General features: G+C 30.4%; 1 protein-coding gene across 1 annotated transcript in view; it reads left to right on the forward strand.

Moving 5' to 3' along the window:
* Positions 1-2,888: 2,888 nt before the first annotated feature.
* Positions 2,889-20,167, forward strand: part of rho (rhomboid) — a 47,676-nt gene continuing 30,397 nt past the window's right edge. The window contains exon 1 of the mRNA XM_067789804.1: positions 2,889-3,982. The gene's annotated coding sequence lies outside the window, so the exon portion shown is untranslated. The remainder of the gene's footprint in view (positions 3,983-20,167) is intronic.

Here is a 20,167-nt window from a genome sequence, read left to right on the forward strand (position 1 = left end):
AGAGAGCTCAAGTAAATCCGACAAAACGCAGGAGCAGTGAAAGCATATCTCTTAAGCACTTCTTACCACCGCCGAGGAAATAATTGGTTACCCGCGATCACGGAAAAACAACTGAAACGACGGAGAATGGCTCCTTGGTGAGGTGGCTTTCCGCTACTGAGATTTTAGGGTATTTAATTTTAAGAACGGGGTTCGCCGGGCAATTCCTGACATCCAGGTCCGACAACTTTTTGGTGGTTATCTCTCTGTGTTTTTTTTTTTTTCGACATACGACTGATGCGAGATATGACTTCGAAAGTCCCTCGGAGGCGGGCCTCTTCAATCAGATGTCTGTTCGGATGCCTAAGTTTCTGGGTATTAAGCAGAAACTGTTTGCTCAGCATTTCTTTTCTATACTCTGGCTCACTGTGAAGATGATGTTTTTTGGGGGCATATGTAAGAAGACAACCTGTAGCGATTCTGTGAGACGGCGGTGCTTTGATTCTTACAGTGCGTACTCCTTAAGCTCGGCAACCATATGAGGGACATGTAGCGTGCAAGCGGCCGGCCAATTGCCAATTGCTTGTAGGTGGCAATGAGCGTTTCTTTATCTTTACCCCAAGTAGTACCGGCAAGTGATTATATGATTTTATTACGGCTCTCGATTTTAGGTACAATTGAATGTAAGCTCGCCTAAATGTTGATCCTGATCGAACGTCGTACCCAGTCTTTTTCGATGTAGAATAGCCGTTAGAGTATAGCCATCGACGTGAATGTCCAATAAGGTTGACATTTGTCTTGTCTACTTTGTACATAATATCGCCGAGGATTTGGTCGTCAATGTCAGGTTGGTGACAATGTCAGGTTGGTGACAATGTCAGGTTTCGCGACGCAATGAAACTGTAGAGACTAGGGAGATAGTCGTTTATTTTATAGCATAGTACCTGTTCTGCTATATAGTGCAAAAGCATATGCCATGACAACATCAAATGAGGTGGCTCTGGGAGTGTTCGGGATAAAAGTTCTTTAGATCAGCGAATAAGCGACTGGCACGCTTTGTTGGACGGCCATAACTGTAACAAACGGTTAAGCGCCAATTAAGTAAGGAAATAAGTATTTCAGCCTTAATCAATACACCAATCCTAAAACTTGTAGATGTTCTTACTGAAACGTAACTGTATTACATTGTCTTCCTTTAAGCAATTAGAGTAAAGGCCGCGGCACAATGACATTTTTCATATAGATGCATTTAACACAAGCTTATGCTTTCCAATAACATCGCCACAATCAACCAAGATGTTGCGTTTGTAAATATGAAGGAACTTCAGACTTGGCAATTGAAGTTTATTACGCCTTGTCCATTCACATACAAAATTTCGCGAAGCACTGTTACAAACATTCTCCCTATACAACAAAAATACTTGCTAACATATTTTGTGTAGTATTCGATTGTTATATTGCAGTTTTTAATTGCGAAAAATGTTAGAAAAATTACCAACCAGTGGGAAAAATAATTTCACTTGCAAAGTGTGAAAGCACACTTAGCCAAATCGAATGTCAAATTCTTCTGCTTATGATTTGCTTGCAACAAAATTTGCAAGTTGGCTACTTTTCCATATCAAATGGCGTCAGTGTCGCTCTACTCATAATCCATAAGCTTGTGACGAAGTTATAACTTCGTCTATCCTCCATGCATTTTGCTCATGAAGTGGTTTACTGCTCGAACTTCAATGCGCTTATGACTGATTTCTGAGTGGCTATGTGTACAATTATTCATATTTTCTTTCTCTCTTATACGCGGAATATATTTGGGACAAATCGAACACTTTTCGAATGTTTGCAGAAGACGGGCATATACAAGCGTTCTTTGTTCAAGCAACTTGTTCGATGTACAACAATAAAATGAGTAAAATAATTTTATATGCAACCACGATAGTACGTAGTAGGAGAAAAGAAAAAAATTAAAAAAAAGTACGGGGGTTATTTAGCGAAAGAAAAGAAAAGTGGTTGGGGGGATATGTTGAGTAGATGTACATATATATGTATATATGAAAGGGCATAACACTGCCGAAAATTTCATATGAGGAAAAATGTTAATACACATACATATGTATGTATGTATGTATATTGGATAATAATTTTAAAATTTTTGTAATTTTTCATTTTAAATAATTTTTTTCCATAATTTTAATTGATTTACTTTTCTTTACCGTTTAATTAATCAATAAGCATGTGTGTGTACCTGTGCTTCAATATACATACATATGTATGCATGCATACATAAACTTCCTTCCGTTCCAACTGGAAATACGCACACACATACACATATCTACACACTTTGCAACAAGAGCTTGTTCGACAGCGACCAACAACAAAGTCGACAGCTGGCGTTAACAGCTGCCGTTTGTGAAGTGTGCCTAACAAAAAATCCTATAAACGTATAAACGTAAACGGATATGGTACGCATACACACATGAATTTCGGCCTGTTGTACACACGCACACACTACTAGAAATATATACACACAGAGGCGCATATAAAAGCATGTGTACTACGTGCAAAGGCAGCAATATGCATTGGTATGAGCTGACTTGAAATGAAGCAAAGGCAAGGTGCAGCAACATTTTTTTTTTTTTATTTATTTAAATAACAACAAACTGTAGTGCAAGTCAAGGAACATGTTCGAAAGGCACAGCTGTTTTGACTTTTCTCTTATGGCTCATACAATTTTTGAAAACCACAAACAACACTACAAATAGTACGAGCGTATGCAAGTTGCTGTAAAACTGGTCGTGTATGAACGCTAAGCCAAAACGAACTAAAAAGAAAAGCAACGTCGAACATTTCAACTTTTGATTTTGGTATTTGAGGGCCGGTAGCATGAAATTTACAAACAGTTGCGTGCGGAACGCGAACGAGTTTACGTATTAGGAAAATTTTAGAAATTGAATTGTGCAGTGTGGGCCGTCAATAAATAATAACATAAAATTTGTGTATGAGAAAATACGGCAAATGAAAATTTGTAAAACAAAACAAACAAGCGGCATTTGAGCAACGAATTATAAATCATAATAATGATGTGAATATTTATTTGAATTGAAAATAAAAAACTGCAGAAATTGACAGAGAAAACATTTTAACGAACGCACAACATTTGTATGTAAATAATATTGTTTTCACGAAAATTTAAAAAAAGAAATGAACAAACAAAAAAGTCAGAATTTAAGAAAAATAAAAATAAATAAAAGTTTATACAAAAAGTGCAAATAAAAACAAAACTGAAAATTTGTGCAAACGAGCAAAAGCAAAACACACAAAAAGCAAATTCAAACAGCAAATAGTTTGTAACTACACGTAATGTAAGCGTGCATTCGACACACAAAAAAAGCAAGCAAACAAAATAAAAAAAATTTTGAAGAAAAATCTAAATTTATTGTACACTCGTGGTAAATATGCTTTGTAATATTAAAAGCGGCATTTTTTGTGTATATTTCATATATCAGCAAAGTGGTGGTGCATTCAACATAAACGGAAGCAACGGAAGCACAAGACACGCAATCTAATATAATTGCCTGGCAACAAGAACAACATAGCAAAAAAACCACATATTACACACACACAAACACATACACACACCAACTAAAAAGTTGAAAGGACTTTTGTGGTACTAAAGAAAAGTGCAGTGCAGTTCTTATAAAGAGAAGGAGCTACACAAGCAAAAACAAATTAATTGTAAAACAAAAACAAACAAACAAAGCATGACATAAAAAACGCCCTACGAAGTGAGAAACAAGCAAATAAATAAAAATAAGTTTCTTCTGCTTAAAAGTGTTACGAAGCGTTATAAAATTTATATAGTAGAGGCAAAAAAATTTACAAAAAACATTTGAATTTGTGAAATAAATGCGTGCGCATGAAAGTTTGGTCATTATTCCACAACAACGCGCTCAATTGGGTTTAAGCAAATTTAAGACGCGATTCATTGCTGTAAAGTTCTTAAAAGGTGAGTTGGACCTTCAATTAATATGTAATTTGTAGGGCATAGCAAGGGTGTGCGTTTTTATTGACTCATTGGACCAATCCACGCATTTTGCATGTAAGCACATGGTTAAACATTTGGGACTAAATTTCAAACTTGTTTGGACTACATTCACAGACAAATGGAATTTGTTTTCAAAGTAAAACTCACGAGTTTTAGGAAGTGCGGGTTGGAGGAGGAATCGATCGGGCACGTTCTGTGCTCGTGCCCTGCATTTGCCAAGCTCAGAATCCAGCTATTAGGAGTGATACAGCTGTCAGATCTAGAAGCAGTAAGTGGCTTAAGTCCTTGGAAGCTTCTAGTATTTGCCAAGAGGATGGAGTTATTTTATAACATAGGTCCCGGTTTTTGATAGGGTTCTTCAAACTACTGGTAACACTACAGACTCAATCAGTCTACGTGAGTTGCTCGTGGACCGGCCAGTTCAACCTAACTTAAAACTCATGAAAATGAGACCTCTAAGTTAGGTTTGGATTATAAACTTTACGGTTTCAATTTGGAGCCACATCATTTTTTACATTTAAAACCTGTCTATCTGTAAAATAAAACCTATTGAGTTCAAAATAAAACCGCTCAAGTTTAAAAAAGTGCGCAGTAATCTGAAAGGTTAACATATTTGGCTTTGAAACATATTGTGGGATAAAGCATTATTCAAGCAAATTTTCGCAATAGGTTGTTCTTCAAATAAAATTCTGAGATAGTATCTTTTTCAGGCAGTTTTGTTTAAAGCAGCGTACACGAAAACAGCATTTGCAATTTTTATCAAATTCTTTCTTTTTTATATTCGATAGTTTAAAATAAAACTCTTATGAGTTTTGTAACTGAAGCCAAATCTCGGAAAACGTTTCGAATAAAAATTAAAAAACTCGAGAAAATATTGAAACATTTCGAAATTTTTATTCAGAGTCTGCTGAATTTTATTGAGTATGCAGTTTTGTTTACTAATCAATTTTTGTGTAACAAAGTTCAATTTATAGGACTGGCAATTCGCATTGTTTTCTGACGACTTTTTTCAGATTATCGTATATTTTTCATATAAAAGAAAATCTGTAGCACCCTTCGAATTTTGAGAATCTATACCTTATAGTTTGTTAAACTAAAAATGGTTAGGCTACAAAATTGAATACTCCAAGCAACTTAGGAAAATAAAAAGTTCGAAATATTCAAAAAAATTTTCTAAGTTTCAAATTTTTTCGAACATTTTTTAGAGATTGGTTTGCATGAAAATGGCATTAAATACTTGCAGCCGCATTTCGTTGCTGCTCGGTTCAAGTCACTAAACAATTTTTTATACAAATGCTTTTGTGGCTGCTTTAGTTATGTGCTACTGTCTTCATTCCCGTTTTTAAGCTTAAATAAATCACCGAAGGCTTGGATAGTATTAGGAATGAGGATAGTCCTTCGCCAGATTAAATTAAATCGTTCTGCTACTAACACCTGCGGTTTCTAGCATAAGGTTTCGGCAACGATTTGTCTGACACCTCGATCTTTACCCAAGTAAAGTGGGTAAAGCTGTGCCCTTTTTCGGCCAAAGACACTTCATATGCAGGGTTCAAAAGTTTAAATCTCCAAATATATTTTGTTTTTTTATTACAGTTTTAAATTCGGGTTTACTTTACAACTTTCCATTTGAAATATAAACTAAAATCTTGTCCGAATTTTGTCCGAATTTGAATGAAAAAGCTAGCAAAGTGAACCAGATAGTTTTCAATTTTAAAAGGCCTTGGTTAAAAAATGAAAAAGTTAGCCAAGTAAACCAGAAAGTATTCAATTTTAAACAGCATTGGTTTCAAAGTACTTTCGTCATTTTCAAATTGTGTAAAAAATTTGTATAATTTTGTGTAGAATTAGTAGTGGTTTAAAGTTTATGCTAAAATTTTTAAACGTGTGGCAGGTAAATAAATCAAGTTTCCATTTAAACTTGTCATAGCTACTGTTTATAAACCAGAAATAAAGAAAAGAAAACGATTTTTCGGGTCTCCTACTTAAAAGCAAGTTTTGTCTCAACTCGACTTTGGCTATTATGACATGTTGCCATTTAACAAACACAAAAAAAAAATATTGGTGGCAAATTTTTAAAATACTTTAAACTACTTTAGACGCCACTTTCTTAGTTATCGATTAAAATCATCAAATGCTGTCTTAATATCAATTTCACACAGAGATTTAATTAAACAATTAGTCAAGTTTTCTGCATTAAAACGTTCAGCAGACTCAATTTCCCATGCAAAACATAATTTTTACTTATTTAAATAAAAGCCTATTCAACTTTACTAGGATTTCGGATTTTATTGTCAGTATAACAAAAGTAAATTTTTAAAAATATAAAAACTCCAAAAAATTCAGAACTAATTAATTCAATTTCATTATTTCATAAACAAATTATGATTTCACCAAGCTTATGCAAAAAAGTTTGCATTATAAAAGTGACAGCCAGAGTTGTTGCTAAAATTAAGAATATTCGGGATTGCTTGCACAGATAAACCTCTGAGGTCTTCTAGAAACGGGGTTCCAAGGAACCTTAGTCGGGCTCTAGCTAGAGCCGAGCATTTACACATAAAGTGTTCTACTGTCCCCCTGGCATTTGGATCTTTGCAGCTTCTGCAGTAGTCGTTATACGGAATGTCAATCTTATCCGCATGGGTACCTATTGCCAAATGACCGGTGCAAACTTGTGCTTGTGTGTGTTGGCCCTGGATTTTTTCAGAAGACTTCTCGTCCTCTTTCCATCATAGGTTTTCCAAATGGATTTGGATATTGGTGGTGATGTTATTCAACTTTGTTTGTGCTTTCTTCAAGTAGAAGCTTTGGATATTCCCCTTGGCTACTGCTAAGCGTATGCCTACTTCGACACTGGTTATTTCCTCGCTCATCTCCGCTGAGCCCCTGCGTGCCAGCTCGTCGGCCTTTTCGTTACCCTCTATCCACTTATGACCCGAGACCCAGATAACGCATAGTTCTAGATTGGTGGATAACTAGGATATGAGTCGCTTACAAGCCCACACTAATTCTGAGTTAATGTGTGGCAAGGAAAGCGCTGTTTTCGCTGCTTGGTTATCCGACAGGATGCAAACTTTACCAGCTACATTCAAGCCCTCCAGTTATTTGCAGGCTTGCTAAATCGCGAGGATTTCTGCCTGAAACACGCTGCAGTGCAATGGGAGTCTGAATAATGCAGACAAATCTAGGGACTCAGAGTAGCCTCCGGCCCCCACTCCCGATTCCATCTTGGAGCCGTCAGCGTAGATTTGGATGTCGTCGACCCTTAGGCCCGGGTTTCCCTTTCACTCGTTCCTGCTTGGAATGGCGGTATTACAGCCGTACTTAAACTTCAGTTTGTCTCGGTAATACATGTACCATCCGGAAGTTTCTTTAGGATACTACTGTGCCCTTGCTGAGTATCCATCCAACACCCAGACTCCCTGAGTCTCAGTGCGGTTTGTGACGATGTACAAAGTATATGCAAGTCGATCGGAAGCAGGTGCAAACTGGGGTCTAAAGCAGCTGTGTGGCAAATGCGTCCGGCCCCTATGGCACCAACACACGCAGATTATAAAAGTGGCTCGACTACAAAAAAAAAAATTTAAAAGTGGCTCGACAACAAAAAAAATCTACTTTTCAGCACAATTTTCCCCCCAATGCTGAGATTTGCGACATCAGTTATATACGTACATATGTATCGATAAATGCAAATTTACTATAAACAGAAATACAAAAAAATCTGTACTTATTCTTTTTTATAACTTTTTTTTTTTTTCAAACATTAAGCGCATTCAAAGTTGCCCTTAATGACAGCTGAGGTCGTTTGAGTTGACGAGCAATCAAAAGTGTTGCAGATTACGCCTCAAAATGATGGGGTCCCTATTTGCCTACAAATATGTAAATATATTTGTATGTATAAATAAGTATTTATAAATACGAATTAAACAGAAATACGTATGGAATTCGTATGTAGATATGTATGTTTGTGCCATGTCATGCCATGCTATCTTAGCCTACTCACCTGCCTTTTTGACATTCGATAAAACTTATGTAGCAAGTGTGGGCAATAAAAAAAATTGTGCACAAATATACCAATTGTACGCCGCCAGAGGGGCAGTAACAGCAAAAGCTGTTCTGGCTTTTTGTTGTTGTTGTTATTTTTTTCCTGCCTACACGCAAATTCTTCTAGCAACATACAAACTGACAAACAAATAAAAATGCACCAACTCAAAGCTGTCACAAATTAGTATGGGCAATTGTTGTTATATAAATAAATACATATGCATTAGACTGGGTCGATTTATTAATTATTATTATCGCGCCATTGATTTTTCGATAGGATTTGGGCTCAGGAAAGAAAAGTTCCACTACGCATACCCGAAAATATAATTTTCGAGCCTGAAAAAAAAAATTACGAAAGGGTAAATTTTTCGACCGAAACACTCACCAAAACCCAAAAAATATTTTTTTCAAAAAACTGTTACCGCCAACAGAAAAAAAGTATTTTTTGGGTTTTGGTGAGTGTTTCGGTCGAAAAATTTACCCTTTCGTAATTTTTTTTTGCAGGCTCGAAAATTATTTTTTTGGGTATGCGTAGTGGAACTTTTTTTTCCTGAGCCCAAATCCTATCGAAAAATCGATGGCGCGATATCGGTTAACTTTCGTCCATACAAATCGACCCAGATTAATATGCATGTATGTATATTTGTTAGTTTTGTGATCAAAAGCGGCAATATTGCAAATCGCAAGGTGCTTACTTTGCTTGCTGTTTCAACAACAACAACAAAAAAAAAAAACAAATTAGAAGTGAAGCATTGAATGCGAATGCAAATTTCCAACCAATCGACCCGAGTTGTGCGCACAACAATTGCAATTGGAATTGGTACCAGCAGCAGCAGCAGCGTCGACCCGTCTACAACAACTGTAATGGCCATTATGCGTTTATTGACTTTTTCAAAAGCGGCCAATGCTGTGTGTATGATTATGGTGATTTTTTTTTTTTTTGCTTTCTTTGCACGTCAAATACTAGATACCAATATTGGTACGTTTTTCATATAAATCATTCAGGGATTGTAAAAATATTCGCCTTGATTTTTCCGAATGTAGTGATGATGACGCTTTCGGTGATACTAAGCGAAAGAGTTTGCCGTGATTAAAGCCTGACTTGATGTTCATTTTGATGATTTTAATTTTTAAATCATTCCATATAGTAATAAGTAAGCTATTTAGTGTTCTTTTTCTGTATTTCGATAAATTTTTTTAATTCCAACGAAAATTTTATATTAGTTAAAGTGCTGCACCGTTACCTTTTACTCGATTAATCAAACTAGTTGAATAGATGATTACTCAATTAATCGATTACTTGTTTAATCAAAATGAACATTACCAGAAAATTTCGAGAAATAAATCAAAGATTGCAAAAGTTTTCAAGTACTTAAACTATCAAAGAAAAAAAAAATACATCTTAAATAGTCTTTTTTTTTCATAAATAATAACATGGATTCCCCGAACCAGAAAATGCAAAACACCCCTCAATACGCAGGCAATTACTTAAAATAGCAATATTTCAAATTAAAAATACAAATTAAATATAATAACTACAATTTGCATTAGTTTTCATGCAGTCGTGCAAACCAATGACTCTTTAATTAAACAAAGTTTTAATTAATTAATAAATTTAATGCTTGAACTACTTTCAAAATTATTTGTTTAATCAATTTGAACTAGTTGTATTTATTAAGTGACTAATCAAAATCAAAACAAAAACAAAATCATAAATAATAAAAATTTCACAATATCAAAAATGAAGTCATTAGAAAATATGACTTCAATTAATTTTTTATTCATTAATGACAAGGCTTGTGATTCGAATCAATTTAACTGCGAATAATCAAATGTTTGAATTGGCTTACCACATTAGTTGATTAACTATATATTAATTTGTTGAATATTAATATAAAAAATATAGTCATTCAAATTATGAGTACTCGATTAATTTGTTTTAATAATTAATTAAAAAATGTATAGTTTTAATCAATTTATTTTCGAATAATGAAATTTTTGAGTGAATGAACCAATAATTCAATAACTAATAATTTGATGAGTCAAAATACAGATATAAATTCACCTCAAAAAAAAAATTTATTTAATTAAAAATGATGCTGATTATTCACGTTATTCAACACGTAATCATTCAATATGTTTACAATGCAATGAATATTTACATTGTTTCAATCTTGAATTGCATTACTTAAACAAAAATTTCTAATTAATTATTATTAGTCGATTAATTAATTATAAAATAAGTGATTCATATAAGGAAAAACAACACCAAAGATATGAAATTATATCATCGAATTAATTAGTCGATTCATAAATTGATTAATAAGTAATGCGTCTTAATAAAAACAACAGCAAAGCTAGAAACATTTTTAACTACAAAATTAAGTTCTTATTGCATACCAACCAAGCCAATGCAAGCTACTCGATTTATGAGAATAACCTTGCATCGCTAAGTTATTTGGAAATATGAATTTGAATTATGAGTATGTGGCAACTCTATAAAAAATGCTACACGTGCTTCGTTTTTGAGTCGCCCACCTCGAAAATGGAGATATGGCACGTATCGCGATATTTTTATGAAAATCACAATGTTCATGATCCCTGAAGTAATCACATTCGAGTAAAAATAATATAAAAATAACAACAACAATAATAAGTATAATGAAAATGTTAATTCTCACAAAATGCGTCAGAAATTCGCTGCGTTGACGATGTGAGGAGGGCAATCGGACAACGCTAATGCAAATCACACACATTGGCCATACAAATATACACAAACATAAATAGTGCTCTTAGCACTGTGATTGCTTTAGCGCAGTTAGGCTGCTGCTTATCAAATAACAGTTCGCTCAACAATAACAAGAAACGCAGCTCACCAAAGCCGTTTGCGCACCGACGGTAAATTCAAATCGTAGTACAGCACACTTTAACGCCTAAATGTATGTTTGTATATTTGTGCTTTTCATATTGTGCATACGTGCAACTGCTTAGCGGTTACTATGTATATTTGCCATTTATAGCGCATTTTCAACATAACTAGCTATCGGCAAACATACACACTTATTAGTGTTTAGCAGGAAATTGTACTTGAGTTTTACAATACGTGCAGCTAATTTGAATTTGCTACAACAAAAACAAAATGCACATTTTGTTTGCCTCCTCATTCAATTGGTACATTCAATTATCATTACAGTTATTCAATTGTTGTTCATATTCAGTTTAGTTGCTTAAGTGCTGAGTGGATTTGTGCGGCACACGCAGATAGATGAAGGTCACGGGAATAAAATCTCACCAGATATCGTCAGTCACTTGGTATTGGGATGTAAATATGGATAAAAAAATTTTTATAACAAGTTTTAAAGCTATGAAAGGAATTTTTTTTTTTTCAATTCTAAACACACATTAGAAATACATATTTAGTATTTTCGCCTTATCTAGTTCACCGAATTTTTTTATAAAAAATAATTTTTCCCAAGGATGTTTAAGATTTTACACAAAAATCAATGCGAGATTTGATAGAAACCAAACTGTTAGTCTTGAAAAAAAATTATTTTGTTTGTCGGAAAATCTAAATCATGCTTTGGAAAATATTGTCAAAAATCCGTAAGAATTTTTAAAAAACTTCAAACTTATGCATATGTAAATTGAAGACTAAAGAAACTGTATAAAAAATATCAATAACAATTCAAGGTAGAAATTATGAAATTTGTGTGCAATTTTTTAGAAACCTCGAATTTCCAAATTTAAAAAAAGTTTGATTTGCACAAAAAAATACGTGTTAATAAGGCTTCTGGTTATTTTAATTATGAACTTGCAATTAAACTTTAATTATCAACTTATAATTAAAAAAAAAAAAACAGTTTATAAATATTTTTGAATTAAAAAAATTAAAAAAAAAAATTGTCAAAAGTCAGTAAGAAATACTGGAAATATATACTTTTTGAATTAAAACTGATTAGTCTTTAAAATTCCAAGCATATATTATGCATATGTAAATTGGAAACTTAAAAAACTGTATAAAAATATCAAATAAATTCGAAGTAGAAATTTTCAAATTTTTGTACAATTTTTCAAAACTTGCAATTTCCAAATTTAAAAAAATATTGATTTGCACACAAAAATACGTGTTAAAAAGGTTTCTTAACTTATAATATAAAAAATTCTAAATCTTTTTGAATTCAAACATTTTTGAAAAAAAAAAATATTTGTCAAAAGTTAGTTAGAAATACTGCAAATATATACTTTTATAAATTAAAACTGATTAGTCTTTAAAACATTTTACTCAAAATTTCTTAAAATTCCAAGCATAAATATTCAAATTTTCACAAAAATTTTATAAGCTCAAATTTTCAATACTTAAAATAAATGAACATACAAATATGGGCATTAAATGAGTTTCTGAATTTGAAGATTATACATATAAAAGTCTTTGCAAAAATTTTGGAAATTAAAATTTTTTCGAAAAAAAGTTTTTCAAAATCAATTTGAATTCAAATATTTTTAGAAAAAAAACTCACAAATCAGTAAGAACTGTGAAAGACTTCCAACCTATACTAGATTTAAAAACTTTTAACTCAAAATTTATAAGAACTCAATGTAAAAACTTTGAAATTTTCACAAACATTTTTGAAAGTTTCTCAAATTTTCAAATCTATAATAGATATACATACACAAATACAAAGATGCGTATTAAATAGCTTCTGAACATTTGCTTTTTGAATTAAAAATTGTTTACAAGCATAAATTTTCAAATTTTCACAAAAATTTTATAACCTCAAATTTTCAATACTTAAAATAAATTAACATACAAATATGGGCATTAAATGAGTTTCTGAATTTGAAGATTATACATATAAAAGTCTTTGCAAAAATTTTGGAAATTAAAATTTTTTCGAAAAAAAGTTTTTCAAAATCAATTTGAATTCAAATATTTTTAGAAAAAAAACTCAAAAATCAGTAAGAACTGTGAACGATTTCCAACCTATACTAGATTTAAAAACTTTTAACTCAAAATTTATAAGAACTCAATGTAAAAATTTTGAAATTTTCACAAACATTTTTGAAAGCTTCTCAAATTTTCAAATCTATAATAGATATACATACACAAATACAAACATACGTATTAAATAGCATCTGAACATTTGCTTTTTGAATTAAAAATTGTTTACAAAGATTTTCAAAATCTTTTGGAATTGGCATTTTTTTTTTTTTTTTTTTTTTTTTTTGGAAAAATCAAACTGTCAATAAATTGGTTCTATACAACTCAAATAAAAAAAAAATAAGCACCAAAAAAAAATTTATAATTTTTGATAAAGTTTCATATCATATATGTACATATATATTTTTTTAATTAAATTTGATAACAACTTTTTGTTTGAACAAAACACAATTTACTAGATAATATGAAAGAATTAACACACTTAGTTGCTTCGTTGTTTAACATATTTCATCCAACATGACCTTAAATATCTTATGTGCGTGTATATATATATCTATATTAATGTCTGTTACCATGTGAACAATCAATCGCAAACACACATATATGTAGGTAGGTATGTATATTTCAAAAAGTATATTTGTGTGGGTGTATGTCTACGCCAGCGTAAATTTAAAATATTATCATTGTCATCATCATCAACTATAAAATTGTGGCTGATTTACTGTTCAGTCATATTAATAATAACAAACAAAATTTTAAAATTTCTATGCATGCAAAACATTGTCAAAAGCTTGAGAAAATCTGCGCCCACAAGTTTTAATGTTGCCTAGACAGTTTGGTAAATTTTTTTATAGGATTTTATACAAATTTTATTAGATTTCACTTATTATATATATGTATGTATATATATAAATATTTTTTTTGTGGCATAAAATTGTCCACCAAGGTCTATGTGTCATTATGTTGTTGCTAAGCATATTGTGTAGCGAATAAAACCATTATTGTAATTTTCAACAAATTGGCGTACGGTGAGCGCTTAGTGCCACCGTAATGATGCTCTTAAGCACAAAAGTCGCTTATTGTTATTGTTGTTGCCCTAACTTTAACTAAATTATGTCAAACGCATACGTTTCATTTACAATAAGTGGGGAAAAATTTCGAAAAGTTAGGAAAACAAATTTTTTGTTTCTCTTTAGTACGTTAAATTGTTGCTTGGTAACAAATCGGTTGTTTTTTTTTTTTATTTGTTTAGCTTTTTTCCTTCAGCTCTGGTCATGATTAAACCACTTGCAAGGTGTAACCATTTTCTCTTATGGTCGGCCATGATTTTTTTTGAAATTTTTGCACAGTTCAATATTTAAAAATCAATCCTCAAACCAAAAGGAAATCAAAAGAAAAAAAATTTACAAAAAAACAAAGCAACGAAATCGAATGATAATCACGCTCACTTTTTATATACATATATAACATTTTGGAAAACACAAAAAACTCTGATTATTAATAAATAATACCCCTAGAATGTTGAAATTTGACGCATGGACTGATATTCAGACTCTTGATAAAAATTTGAAAAAAAAAAAAAATTGTAAATGGGCGTGGCACCGCCCACTTGTGATAAAATTAATTTTACAAATATTATTAATCATAAATCAAAAATCGTTAAACCTATCATAACAAAATTCGGCAGAGAGGTTGCCTTTACTATAAGGAATGTTTTGAAGAAAAATTAAAGAAATCGGTTAAGGACCACTCCCACTTTTATATAAAAGATTTTTAAAATGGTCGTGGACGAATAAAATAAGCTATATCTTTGCAAGAAAAAGCTTTATATCAATGGTATTTCATTTCCCAAGTGGATTTATAACAATAAATAGGGAAAACTTCAAATTTTAAAAAATTGGCGTGGCACCGCCCCTTTTATCACTAAGCAATTTTCTATGTTTCGGGAGCCATAACTCTAAGAAAAATTAGTTAGGATAGAACCATATGTATATGGGATATTCCATCCCATTTCGACCAATTTTGAACCTGACCCCTCTAGAATTGGCTGAAAGTTTTTCTTCTTTTTCTAGCTTACGAAAGACGTTTTTCAGAATTTTTTCAAATTTTTTTATCCAACTCAAAAAAGTTATGAATCTTAAAAAAACACCGTTTTTGTTTTCAAAATGCTATAACTTTTTCAAAAATTGACCGTTTGGGATCTTTTTTTTCAAAAAATTTGTTTTTAAATGTACTTTTCGGAAAAAATACAAAAAAATGTTTAAAGTTTTTTTTTTCAATTAAATAAAAACACAAAAAATTATCGGCCCACTCCGGCATTAGTGGGGATGATTGCAGAATTGATTGAAGTTTTTTATGAGAAAAAAAATGGCGAAATTCGAAAAATCTCGAAAAACTGAAAAATTACAAAGAAAAAAAACTTTAATAATTTGTATTTTTTCCGAAAAGTACATTTAAAAACAAATTTTTTTTAAAAAAAAAGATCCCAAACGGTCAAATTTTGAAAAAGTTATAGGATTTTGAAAAAAAACACCTTTTTTTTTTAAATTCATAACTTTTTTGAGTTGGATGAAAAAATTTGAAAAAATTCTGAAAAACGTCATTCGTAAGCTAGAAAAAGAAGAAAAACTTTCAGCCAATGCTAAAGGGGTCGGGTTTAAAATTGGTCGAAATGGGATGGAATACCCCATATGTATTATTGCGCAGCCTTTTAAGACTATGAAGCACACAAAACAAACAACAACAGCATTTCGAGTGTACAGCTGGGTATGTAATGTTCGGTTTCAGCCTAACTTAGACTTCCTTACTTGTATTTGCTATGTTTGCAGTTGTTTTGGCAAAATCATTTTTAAGCGTTCGCGGTTCCATTTGTTTTGGTTTGTTTTGCGCAATAAAAGTATAGACAATATTTAAGTGACAAGTGACAGTGGTTCATATATGCATTAAAGCTTATATACAAACATCCAATAACCAAAGTCTATATGTAACTATGCCATACAAGCATTTGTATATTTGTACAATTTACTAATGGACAGATGGTTTGGTTAAATTGTCTAAATGCCAAGCTGATTGTGTCATTTGTGTGGGAGTAGAAGAAGCACTTGCTCTATGAATAAATAACTAGACATATATAAATACGCTTTTATATACTACTTACATATGTTTATATATAAGATAACCTGTTTGATAAAGGTACATCTGGCTTATTTTTGGGGAGCTTTAATAGGCATGCATAAATACATACATATTAATGCATATGCGTACAGCAGCGAACAGTAAAATAGCAGTGGCTAATAATTTTTTTTTTTTTAATTTCGTCTATTAAATGTTTTCTTTTTTTATTCTCGATAACTTAACCCTAGTTCGGCCGACGATTTTTACAACTATTTTTGGCCGACGCAGTCACCCCGGTGACTGCCATAAAAAGAATAAAAGTATTCAACCCGTTACAGTTGTCTATGACTAAAATTATAAAACCTTTTTTTATATTTTTTCGACTTAAAACTCATAAAGTTAAAAGGTTACGGAAAATGAGTTAAAAAAATGTATTATAAATGTGTTTTTTGAGGGGAGAATATGAAAAAGTCACCCCGTTGACTCGTCGGCCGCACTAGGGTTAAGAAAATACTTCTAGCGATTCGTTGAAAATTAAGTGCTTGTGATAGGAATTACGGGACAGCCTGCGGAAGTGCTTGTAGCAAAATTTTCGTAATTTTTTGTTAATACTTAACAATTTTGTTTAGGACCAATATAAATGATAAATTTATTTTCCCATTTAGATTTATTTATTGGGCTTGATTTCTTTTTTGCAGTGTTTTTAAAAAAATAAAAAATAAAAAATAATAAAACTTTATTAAAATCTACATTTTGCACGCCCTGCATATGAAAAATAAAAACAAATTTAATTAGTTTAAAAAAAACTTGTTTTCAATATTTTCTATCTTTAATAACTTAATTGAAATGTCTGTAAGTGCATCGAACCATTTGACTACAATTTCATTAAGCTGTTAAAGCTTACGTGTTGAAAGGAAATATTTGAAAAAAAAAACAATTAAAATTTTAAAAATTAATGACCATAAAAAACACAAAACATGCGAACTAAGATATACAAAAATTGCGAAAATTTTAAAAGCAATGTCTTCATAGTATTATGAAGGAACTTCTTCGAAATAAAAAAAAAAATAAAGATTTGCACCAAAAATGCAAATAGCGTGACATGTTAGTGAGCTTTGAAGAAGATACTTAAAGCACATATATTTCTTACATACATAGATACATATATCAAATAAAACTTATACATACATACCGACATTTTGCGTGCACGCTGCACCTCTTTGCCATCGGTTAATTAATTCCTTAATTAAGCTAAGTATATATTACAAAAACAAGTGCATTGCTTGTAGTATATATACTCATACAAAAATCTTACATTAATAAAAGTTTCGAAAATTAGCAAAGAAACTGCACTCAAATGTACATTGTATGTGTGTTTGCGCACTCAGAAATAAAGTTATTAGAGCTACTACAAAAAATGCATGCGAAATAATAAATTTTTAAATTTTTTTCTGCTACATATTTTTGTTTTTTGTTTACTACTTTTTGCTGCTAAAATTTTGTAATGCGATTTTGCACTTAAAAAATGAATAGCTCTTCTTGCAGTTTTTTGTTGTGTTCGTTCGTTGGTTTGGCTACACTTGACGGCACTCACGCGCTTAAAATGCAGTGAAACTAAATTCGTTTGGAGTTTGTGTTAGGTATGTGTGGGGTTAAACAACGTTTTGGGCTATGTAAAATATACTTATACATGTTTAAATATATGTAAGTAAATGTGAGCTTAGTGATAGTCATATACATATCTTTACATAAGGTAAATGTACACAAGCGTGCACAAAAATATCAGCAATATCTACATATGTACAAATTTTATCAGATTTTTTTTTTTTTTTTTTTTGATTATTACGTTTAATCTTCAAACAACTTCAAAACGTTTTAAAACAAAACCTTCGATTTCAAACCCGTTATTAAAAAAATATTGAAAATTCTGAATGTAATCTCTTTATACTTATGTATACTAACTTTACTCTCACACAAGATATCTGTAGTTGATTTTAAATTTTTTTTTAATTCTTAAAATTTAGCTGAAAATATTTTTGAAATTAGAAATAAGTTTTTAATCGAAAAAAATGTATTTAAAAAAATTTTTGATAAAATGCTTAGTATTTATTGGTCCTATTGTTATGCACGCAGGTGTATGGACATTGCAAAGTAGTGCCCAATTTACGAGTAAAGTGTTTTAAGAGAGTTCTAGGAATTGCAAATGGTTGTTTCCTTTTTTCTCCAACGCGTTTCAGGGTTAATTTGCGCCTTCTTCGTGGAGTTTAAAGTATTTTGACATTATTAAAAATGCGATACGAAATTTTAAAAAGCGGTGAATTTATGAAGTTTCTAGTATTTATAAATATCTTATATATATTTTTTTTTTGCATGTAGTGATCAATTATTTTCACTTTTCTCTTTTTAATTAAAAAAAAATTCTTTTAAAAAATTTTGATTTTTTTTGCAATTTCAAACAAAACTGGTAAAACAAATTGAAATTTTTTTTAACAAAACTAAAAAGTAAACAAATTTTTATACAAAAAAAAAAAAATCAAGTATTTTCCTTAAATCAAAAAAAAAAACTTTTTACTTAAATAAAAAATATACAAAAATTCAAAATAAATTCTTTTCATAAAAATTAAATAAAAATATTTTGCGTAAAATATAGTATTGGTGCAAATGCTTTTTCTTTGGTTTTTACACCTTTTGGTTAAAATAAATATTGGTTTATAAAAATTTAACCATTTTGATATTTGAATTTTTTTTTTTTCAATATGGAATAAAACTTAAAAATTATTACGAAGTCTTCAAAATATATGATAAAAAATCACTATAGAAAATTGTTAAAAAAAGTTGAATAAAAATATAATATAAATTTAAAAAAATACAAAAAAAAATACAACAAAAAATTTTATTTTATGAAAATTACAAAAGCCATTTTTTTACAAATAAAAAAATTATCAAAGATAAAACAATATCCTAAAAATTTCCAAAAATATTTTTTGTAAATATGAAATTTGTTTTTATAAAAATATTAATATATCAAAAAAGAAAACAGGAAAAAATTATTTAAAAAATAAATTAAAACAATACTTTTGATACAAATGAAAATCATTTTATAAATAAAAAAAAATGCTTGAAAAAAATGTTTTCATACAATAATTAATAGGGTACCCCTCGCTTATCAATAACGAAAAAGTATTATTTGTTATACAAAAATCAGAACATAATACTTCAGATATTTAAATTATTTCTATAAAGTCGATAATAAAAAAAATTGTCATTAAAATGCTTTTCTAAAACAAGTAAAATGTATTTAATGTAAATTTTTTTTCCATCATCCAAACATTTTTTAGCAAAATCTAAATTCGTTTCATACTCTTTTATATACACAAATACATTTTGATTAATCGAAATGTTCCCAAAATTTTATAAATCACAACATATATTCGTTGTTCTACGCCCCTAGAGGTTTTCTAAAGAAATTCAATTGGCTCCTGTCTGACGACATCAGTAAATTATACAATTTTGTGTGAAAATACAAAAAAAAAATAATAATGAAAATTTTAATCTTTCGCAAAAATATACATATGTACATACTCACATAAAACTTAAAAATTTCTTTTAATATAATTTTGAAAGTGAAATCAAATGAAATTTCTGCTGTTAATAGGAAAAATTCAAAAGAAAAAGCGCAAGTTGCCACCCACAACAATTGTTACTATATTTAAACATATTTAACGTGAATTTTTATGTAAGTGCATTTGTATACATGTAGTAGATGGCATATACATATATGTATATATGTATGTACACATTATTGGTATTATAGGTAGTATATTTGAATATTTTATGAGGATACTGTAGACTGAACTAAAAATTTGTATTTGCTTTTGATTAAGTATCAGCAATCAAATAAGAAAATAATGAAAATAAATATTTCCTATAAATATAGCATACATGTATGTATGTATGTATGTATGTTCGCATGTAGTGTTAGTTAGTAGCAAAGGAAAACAAGGAAAATGAAATTAAAGAAAATCATTGCCCTTATTATTGTTAAGTGCGGT

Source organism: Eurosta solidaginis, chromosome 5 (assembly GCF_040869045.1).
Source record: "Eurosta solidaginis isolate ZX-2024a chromosome 5, ASM4086904v1, whole genome shotgun sequence".
In the NCBI taxonomy this organism is placed as follows: Eukaryota; Metazoa; Arthropoda; class Insecta; order Diptera; family Tephritidae; genus Eurosta; species Eurosta solidaginis.